Raw genomic sequence first — 10,332 nt, 5'->3', positions numbered from 1 at the left:
TCTAGCCATTGTTCCATTGTCTAGCCAGTGCTTGAAGGAGGCCTAAAGGCCCTAACTCGGCAGGTAATTCAGCCATTAATCTGGATATTCCAAAGGTGATGCATTAGCACCAAGTGCCCCCCCCCCCACTCCTGCCCAACTTTTCATCCTTGAAATAAGTAAATCCAAAATTAGGCACAGTAGCACACCTATGCAATTCCAACACTCAGGAAGCTGAGGCTTGAGATTAAGTTCAATGCCAGTCTAGGCTACTTAATTAGAGCCTGTCTCAAAAATAAAAGATAACTGAATCCTTGCCTGGGGTTTCTTCTCTGCCCTTCATTCCCAAGTAGCCAACCAGAGACTGCAAATTGAGAAGGAGTATGCCCCTGCCAGCAATCCGCGAGTTTCATCATCCATCCCTAGTCTCATCATCAGTCAAATCGCTTGCCATCTCAAGGTCATTCAAATTAGAGAAATGGAAAACAGCTATCCTGTGATTGAGGCAGATCAGCTGGGGCTTACTGTCCTTTGGTGGCCTATGGCAGGAGGACAACATGTCTTTATGAGGAAATATCTTTTCCATGAAGCATAAAAGAGAAAGTCACCCATGGAAGCTGTCATTTTTGCTGGCTCATTGTGGGAATCATTAAAAGAATAAATACCATGGCCTTATGTGCTTTAGCATAGGAAAATAATGTAGTGGTCTGGAAGTGTACTCTGTGGCTGAATGTGTGTCTAGCGTGACTGAAATCCTGGGTTTTCATCCCCAGCACAGGAAAAGAAAGGGGGGAGGGGCAACAACATAGGCTGGGTAAGACAGAAATACAATATTCTTTTTTAATCTTTTGTTTTTTTTCGAGATAAGGTTTCTCTGCAGCTTTGGGTCCTGTCCTCAAACTCACTTTATAGAACTGACTGGCCTCCATCTCAGGAAGATCCACCTGTCTCTGCCTCCCGAGGGCTGAGACTAAAGGCATACGTCACCACCACCTGACTGAGATGTAATATTCTAAACAATACCAGCTAACACACCAAAGGAACTAACTAAGTTGAATTTTCGCATAGACTGTGAGTGAGCTGCTTCCTTGGTGGGATTGGGACGCCTCCCTGGCACCTGTCGGCTTTCTAGACCAACAAAAACTGTAATGACCTTGTCAGACTTAGCAAGATAGGTGTGCCCTGTTATAACCTGCGACACGTTTCCATGGTTTGCTCTTCAAATGGGAAGATTCTCTGACATTCCATTAAAGAAGTAGCCATCCTTGTTTAACATTGCCTTCCAACCCAGAAGAAACCCCATAGAAGAGAGAAAGGGGTCCTATCAGAAAACTATAGGGAAGAGAGAGAACACATCAATATGGAAGCACAGTCTGAAACTGCAAGCCAAGGCAGAGAGGGATAAAGACACCTGTCCTGTTTGGAACATTTTCCTCCCAGGCGTGGGCTCAGTGAGGAGAGATTGAATCATCCCAGTAGATGATGTCCAATTACCCCAGCAAAGCAGAAAGTAAAGAAGCCTTCCCCAGACCTCACCGTTCCTCATTCCAAACATCTTTTAAGTCTCAGGAGCACTGACAGAGTTGTCCTCAGCCAAACACAACTTCCTGTTTCTAAGAAAGGGAAGGGAAAGAAATAGTTGACAGGGTATTTGGACACTAGAGATTTCGAGTTTCTGTAAACGCAAGTGAATCAGACACATGTGGAATGCATTTCCCCAGAAATAAGAAAAGATGCTGTGAGTTCCTCTTGCTGGACCAGAAAAAGGAGAAAGGGGAGTTGGGAAGGGAGGTGCATCAGATGCTGAAGGGAGCGAGAAGAGCCATGTGAGTGTCAGATCAAAGAGGTGGTCCCCGTGATGACAAGGGCCAGCAGTGCCCCTCCCAAGACCACTTCCTGACTTACAGATTACTCAGAGCTTCTCCACCTCTGAAGTCATAAATCCAAATATCCTGCTCCCTGACCACAACTTGCCATGTTTCCAGATCTTTCTCTAGTCCCACTAAACATCCTACATCCTTCATCTTCAGGATTCCCACATCATTGACCACTCCCAAACATCCTACATCCTTCATCCTCAGGGTTCCCACGTCCTTGATCACTCCCATGTATGGACTTTCTTCATCTGTCTTTACTTCTCCTATATTCGCTGCATCTTTTCCTGGGTTATTTAAGCTCCTTGTTTGGGCACCTCAGGGATGTTGAACATCTCAACAACCTTAACCCATTGACTTTCTTCTTCCCAATACCCCAGGCTCAGATTGGTAGGTCCAGCCACTCCCAAATCTGCCAAATTCCCTTACCTACCTTCTTCTAATATACAAGAGGCTATTCACTTTGGAGACCTGCCACAGATATATGTATAACCCAGGATGAGATTTATGTCTACTCCAGCTCATCAAGAGCCAACAAGAACACAGCAGATCTGACTGGACCCCTGATGCTTTCCAAGACACAGGTTCCTCTCCCAGGGTACCTGCTTCATGGATTTTCTCTTGTCCTCCACAGCAGAGGCCCACTCGACTCATCCAGCCCTCTCTTCACTTTCATTATGGAGTCAAGCAGAATTCATACAAGTGGAGAAATTACCCTGTGGAGCACTGATGTGCCGCTATAAAACTATGGTGTCCAGTAGAAACTGTCCAGCAACCCAAGCACACAGCTCTAGTTCTAGATCCTCAGGGAAATAATGTTGGGCTTTCTCCACTCTCCTCAAGTTCATGACGCTGCCACATCTCACTATGATAAGAAGCATTAGACTCTTCTACTCATTAGAAGCCAACGGTGCATCTCTTTTCACAGTAGACAGGGAAGGACCAGCCACTGTCAACAGATCTGGCAGAGACAAATCTAGAAGAACATTTCTACATTACTGTGGAATAAAGAAGCAGATTATAAGTTCTGCCAATCCTTTTAAATAAATATCAGGTCTAAAAGTCTTTCTTTTTCTTTTGCCTCTGTTCTTGTTACATGGGAGGGTAGAATATATTCCTCCTATCAAAACTGGAAACTCAGGTCTCAACCTCCTCAAGGTCCTCGGTCCACCTACCCATCCCTCCCTCTGCTGATCATTCCACCGCCTAGAGTGTCTGCAGGCTGAGTCTACCCGCGCTGGCCTTTTTACCGTCGTCTCTTCCCATTCCCCAGTGCTCCCTATGCTCCCCCTGAAGCACGTACTCACTCTCCTTCCGGACATTTGCATATACTCTTCCCTTTCCAGAATGTTGCTTCTCTACACTCCTACGCACTTCTGCTCATTATTCAAGTGCCAAATTAAAGGTCAGCGTCATCCTCAGGGTGGGCTAAACACTCCATCATGTGTGCACTTTGCTTTCCAGATACCTTCCTGCCGTTGGCGCTAGGCCACACACTCTGTGACCCACACAGTGCATCTCGCATTCACTTGTATTACTAACTCTAACTTCATACCTGTCACTTTGTCTTCTATCTTCCAAAATATGCGTGCCCTTCCTTCACATGCCTCTGCCCCTCCCACCCTTGAAAGGATGGCTTCCCTCTTGTGACCCCTAATGAGCTAGTTCTCCCTACAACTGCCCACAGGGACTGTCTGGCCAAAGTCATTAATGATCTTGGGATACATCCAGCCGACATTCCTCAGTGAGATGCCTGAGTTCTGGCCCCCCCTGCGTATGTTGTCTCCTTTTGTTTATCCCTCAGTTGTGGAATTCCTCAGGCTTCTACCTCACCCTTCCTGGCTGATGTCATCTGTTCCTCTGGGTTTTGGTTTCTTGTAGGTTGTGATTCACTTGTTAATGAAAACCCTGAAACTTCGTGTCAAGGGTCCCCCAAGAACTCTGCAGCTCTTGGAGATTCTCCAGGATTCAGGACCCAGCCTGTAGGTGAACTCTGCCTAAGGTTTGTCATAGTGGTGCAGCAAGGATTCCCAGCTGGATTGTAAGGGTGATTCACACACAGGCAGGATCTGAAGAACCCCATACGCAGCCTGCCTGTACCAGTTCCCTTCTGAGAAGGCTGAACTTCATTCACTCTCCCCAGACCTCAAAAACCCAGCGGCACAGGGGTGATATTGCTAATGGACAGTAGGAAGTCCATTGGAAACCTGACGGCAGAGAGCTTGACTGAGGTTGAGCATTCATGTTGGCCCCTTCTGCTTTATCTTGTCAAAAGTCTAATGGACCTTCAGTGTAAATCTTATGGCTTGTACAGTCTAATTGCTTTATCAGTTAACTATGTGGGAGTCAATCTAAGAGTAAAGTTCCCAAATGTTGGCCTAAGAGCATCCCTGAAGCCAGGTGATGTGGAGAAGCACAGTCAGGCCTGCTGCATTCAATGCCCCTCTGCAGTGACTAGGTTTGTCTCCTTTTCCGCAGACTCAACATGCTCTTCTTCCCAGCTCTTGCACCTGTGGTCTCTCTTCTGTTTCCCCCTCCTTTCTCAGCTACCCAGCCCACCAATACCTCTGCATTCCTCATCACTACCACCTCTTCGGAAGTTCTGGACCCCAGGGCATCCACCTAAACCTCCCCTGGTCCATGTGACCGCCCTTGGAACCTATCTACCTTCCCTCTGTTCACCCTGATTGTCTAAGCATAAAGACCAGATAATTTCACTTCTCTGCTAAACCCTTCAATAGCTTCCTGATATGCTAAGAATAAAATCCCCACTCCTTGACAGTTCCCATGGGACTGCTGTCTGCTAGCTGACAGTCTCACTTCCCATCACTCTCTTTCTCTGTGACAATTTCTCCTGTCTGCTTCTTGCCAAAACCCTTCTCGCCTCAGTACTTCATGGATGCTGTCTGAAGCCTAAGAGCCCCTCTCAACTGTTCATGAACTATCTCACCTCAAATTATCATTTTGATACAAGGCTGATGGCCATGTCCTTGGGGGATGTCCTCAGAGGACTCCCCAAGCCCTATAAGACACCTGTCAATCTTTCATAATTAATCAATCACTCCACCTCTTGACTCAATTGTTTATTTAGTGCCCCCTTGCTTCCCAGTAGACTACAAGCTCTGTGAGGGCAGGACACTCAATCCGCCCCTGGATTATTTAAAACCAACCTAGCGGTGGTCATAGGACCATAGATTCGACTCAAGCTCTGACTATTGCCCTTGACAATCAGCCTCAACGCCAGGAACTCATCTCACCGCTCTGAAGGCTGGAAGCTCAAGAACCAGACGCCTGCAGGAATCTTGGGTTTTTTCCTGCTGATTTTTTTCTCCTTCAACAGTTTCATTCTCTTCATTTTGAAGTTAAACCTTTTTTAACTTTAGCATACTTTTATTTTATTAATGATTTTGTAAGCATACAAAGTAGTGGTTTTCATTGTAATATTTTCAGGCATATAAATCCTTCTTCTTTGTTCTTATTCATTTCCCCCACACTCCTCTCCTTCACGCCTCCTCCCAATCTCTTGCTGGAATTTTTCCCCTTCTGTGGGGAACCATGGAGTTGGCCTGGTCAAGCTGCCTTGAGAGGCGAGTTTCATAGGTTTTTCAGGTTAGAGTCCTTGGCTCTGAAAGAGCTGGCAAGCATGTGCAATGCATGCTCTTTCCTCTGTCCTGGTTCCCCAAATTGCAGGCCTGTATCCTGACCTTCACATTAGACACAAGCTCCCAGTCAGAGGCTTCTAGTCTGGTCCTACTCTCTGGACAGATGGCATTGTGCACTATCCTAGGAGATTAATGTGACTGATGAATAAACTGATCCTTAATTCCTCTTGTTTGAAGACTTCACTCTAATTGTTCATGGAAGTAAATCTTGGGAAGACTCCGCTAGCATTCTAGTCTCTACCGTATTCCAAAAAATCTTACTTTGATTTCACAAATATAAGAAAAAAAAGAGGACGAAGAAAAGGAAGGTAAAGTGAGTTGGTTGGTTTCAAGTTTCATCTCTGCCATTATCAAGTGGAATTTGGAAAAGCTACGAACTACGACTCTGTAAACCTTAGTTTCCTCACCCAGATAATACCCCCATTGATTTTTTTTTTAAAAAAGTAGTATAATAAATAAATAAAGTGATGGGATGTGAAGGTGACCTGCAAATCACAGCATGAGTGTATACAGTTCAGCACCGCATGACCTGAGGTGACTTGTCGGAACAGCATTCCAGCTGCAACAACACCCCTGCATGTGGGCAGGAGGAGCAATAACTCACAAGAGTTACATAACCCAGCGAACAGCAGAATCTGCAGCATCAATGCTGGGTATCACAGCCTGTTGGAGAAAAGACAGCAGGAAGAAGAAGCTGATGATGAATAATGCCTATTATATAACATGAAAATGTTATAAGGAGATCCAGCATCAATGATACCCACAATTAAGATGTGTTAATAAGGTTTTTGGTGAAAGAAAGAAAAGTCTGAAAAAAGCAAAAGGCAAAGCTGCACATGTCTGGCTCTCCAGTGCCGCTCTCTATTCTAATGTTGGGCTTGGCAGGGTGATGGCTCTCTGCCACTTTCCTTCTTCCTGGGAGAACGGAGGCTCTGGAAAATCAATGTAAGTTAGAGGGACTATTTGACCAATAATGTTTGTTATAGCCCGTTAGAAACAACTTGCTGCCCTTCTGAATATGACTAATTGCATTATAAATTTATAGACATTTATTTAATGAAATACTACGCAGTCATTTCAAAGGGCGAAGACAAGGTCCTGAACAAAACAAACAGTTTGCCATGAACTGACAGGGACTGGGACTGCCTGTGCAAGGCCTGCACAGTATCAAGCCGGACACACCCCACCATGGTTAAGGAAGAGCTTACAAAGTCCCACCACTAGCCAAAGAGCTTTTGACAATTGATAATTGCTATGGTTGTTTGAATGAGAATAGCCCCCATAGGTTCATATGGTTGAATGCTTAGTCACCAGTTATTGGAACTGTTCGGGAAGGATTAAAGGGTGTGACCTTGTTAGAGGAGGTGTGTCACTGGGAGTGGGTTTTGGGGTTTCAAAAGCCCCATGCTAGGCACAGTCTCATTCTATCTCTGCCTCCTGCATGAGGACCAGATGTGAGCTCTCTCCTACAGCTCTAGTGCCATGCCTGCCTGCTCATCTGCCTGCCTGCCTCCCACCATGATGGAAACAGATTAACCCTCTGAAACTATAAGTAAGACTAATTAAGTGGTTTTCTCTCAAAGTTGCCTTGATTACGGTGTCTTTTCACAGCAATAGAACAATAACTAGGACAGCTGTTGAGAAAGGGAGAGTTTCTGTTTTCTTCAAGGTTTGCTTTGTTTTGTTTTTTGGTTTTTTGAGACAGGGTTTCTCTGTAGCTTTGGAGCCTATCCTGGAACTAGCTCTTCTAGGGCAGGCTGGCCTCAAACTCACAGAGATCCGCCTGCCTCTGCCTCCCAGCTGCTGAGATAAAGGCGTGCGCCAAGGTTTTAACATCTAAGAGGATGACCCCATACCTCTACTGGCAGTCCTGAGCGGACTTGGTGGGTTTAAAAAGGCGCTCCTTAAGTTGAGAGAGAAAAGCTGTCTTAGCTACGGTTTCTAGTGTTGCAATGAAACACCATAACCAAGAAGCAAGCTGGGCAGGAAAGGGTTTACTTGGCTTACACTTCCAAGGTACAGATCATCATTGAAGGAAATCAGGACAGAAACTCAAACAGGACAGGAACCTGGAGACAGGAGCTCAGGTAGAGGCCACAGAGGGGTGCTGCTTATTGGCTTACTCATCAGAGCTTGCTCAGCCCACTTTCTTATAGAACCAAGGACCACTCACAACGGGGTGAACCCTCCCATACCAATCATAAATTTAAAAAAGCACCCTACGGGCTTGTTAACAGCCTGATCATATAAAGGCATTTTTCTTAATTAATGTTCCCTCCTCTCAGATGACCTTAGCTTATGGCAAGTTGACATAAAACCATTTAACACCAAAGTGGTTAGGGGACAATGAGAGAAGTTGCGGGGGGGGGGGGGGATTGTAGTATAGATTTGATCCAAACATATTGCATGCAGGTATGAAATTATCAAACAATGTTTTTAAAAAGAAGAAATTAACTTTAAAAATCACAAACTGGTGATTGTCTTAGTTAGGGTTACTGTTGTTGTAATGAAACGCCAGGGCCAAAAGCAAGTGAGGGAGGAAGGGTTGTGTGGTTCATGCTGCCACATCACTGTGCCCCGTCAGAGAAAGTCAGGACAAGAACTCAAAACAGGGCAAGAACCTGGAGGCAGGAGCTGGTACAGAGGACATGGAGGAGCTCTGTTTACTGGCTCACTCCCCTTGGTTTGCTTAACCCACTTATAGAACCCAGGACCACCAACTAGGGGTGGCACCACCCGAAATGGGCTGGGTCGTCTCTCATCATTCACTAATTAATAAAATTCTCTACAGCTTGCCTACGGCCCAACCTTATGGAGTCTGGGTTCCCTCCTCTCAGATAATTATACAGGTCAAGTTGACATAAAGCTAGCCAACACAGTTACCTAATACCATGTGGTCCAATGCCTAGGGGTCAGCCTTGAAATCATATGCACACAAACAAGTAACATCATATGGACTGAGCAGGTTATACTTATACATTTGAGAATATATACACATGTGTGTGTGGAACAACATTTAAAGAAACAGAGTCCATGAATTTGAGCGAGAACAAGTGGTTGCATCAGAAGGACTAGAGAGAGGAAAGCAAAGGGGAAAATGATGCAATTGTATTTCAATTTCAAAAGTAAAAACTATTTTTAAATATAGTAAAGCAAATAAATATGCACACATGCATATAATAAAGCAATGTGCTACTAGTGTTAGAAACATGAGCCTATGTGCGTATATATATGTATATATACACTTTTTATTTCCTTTGTGCATATATGTTGGGAATGATAGTGGATTTGTTTCAGCATGGGCTGCCTCTGAAGAGAAACACTAGAAAGATGAGAGATAAAAGCAGGGAAATGTCTTATGCATGTCATCTTGTATCTTTTGGATAATGAACTATGTTACTGTAAGACTGAGTTGAATGCATGTGTGTGTGTGTGTGTGTGTGTGTGTGAGAGAGAGAGAGAGAGAGAGAGAGAGAGAGAGAGAGAGAGAGAGTGTGTGTTTCTTGGACTGTGGAGCAATAAAATAAGTTCCATGCTACAAGTTGAGGGATCTGAGCAATAAAACTCCTGCTGTCTGGCTTGGAGAAACACAGAAAATGAGATCTGGTGGCAGTAGCCCCTTTCTAGTCTTTTTGGTAGAAAGAAAGGAACTGCCGTGTCTTTAGCCAGCACCCTCTCCATGCAGCAACACTGTGAAGAGTGGGAGACTGCAGACAATAGAGCTCCAGGAGCAGACTAAGAGCTGGAGCACACATGGCAAACAGTGGGGCTGGAAGGTGGTGGAGGGAGCAGGAAGCAGCCGAGAGAGCTTGTAGAACTCAAGACTTATAAGGAGGGGTGGGTGGTGTCAGAGTTTTAGGAATGCTATGCCCTCATGACGACCAGAAAACAAGAAGATAGCCCCGGGTGGGACCCAACATTTTATAGAGTGCCCACTAGTGGACCACAGCATAAAGGAGATAGGACCTTTAGTCTTGCATAATTAGCAAGGATACTGATAAGGCGGTGTACAATGATAAACCTCCACCAAAGCCTGATTCCACAGGGTTCTGAGGACACCCCTCGCTCTCCTACCTACTGCACTCCCTCCCCCCACATTTAGAAAACTCCCTTGGTTTGACTTTCCAGTGTTCTGTTTTACATTTGGCTCCGTTCCGCAGCAGCCTCCACTTAGCCAACTTCTGCCGCACAGCCCAAGTGCCAAGAAACTACACAAGAAGACAAGGCCTGGACAGGATCAGAAAGTGCCAGAAATTTTGCCACCAAGCCTCATCCACAGAGACTGCCAGGAGAGCTTTGCAAATGGAATCAATCTGAATGCGGTTGATGAGAACCATCTGAATGAAAGAAGCCAGGACAAACAGGAGTCATGGAGTTTCCTACTGCTCTGGGCTGCTCTGGCTTTCTCAGATTCTGTTCCTATGCATTGACCTTCCCATCCTGAGGAAGTCCTACTCCTTGCTGGAAACCTGCCCAGGTCATGCTGATGAACCCTGACCTCACAAACCCTGTTTTCCCGCCACTTCCTCCTGCGTGTCTGTGCCAGTCTTCCCATGGCCATTGGGCCTTATTGCTGTGTTTGGTATTGTTTGACAGAAGTAAGCATTTGGTCATAGTGTGTGGTTCCTTCTTTTCCTTCTTTTCGAAAAGGTCGAAAGTCTCCTGTGCTAACCAGATATGTCCTTCTGATCATAATAAAAGTCCACAACATAAAACCAAGGGACCTCTCCAACGTGGTCAAGAAATTTGGAATATTTTTCTCACTGTTTTCTCAGAAAAGCATACCTGATGTCAAACAAGGACGGACTTAATTCACG

This window comes from Myodes glareolus, chromosome 4 (genome assembly GCF_982192425.1).
Source record: "Myodes glareolus chromosome 4, mMyoGla1.1, whole genome shotgun sequence".
In the NCBI taxonomy this organism is placed as follows: domain Eukaryota; kingdom Metazoa; phylum Chordata; class Mammalia; order Rodentia; family Cricetidae; genus Myodes; species Myodes glareolus.
This window is presented reverse-complemented; position numbering follows the sequence as displayed.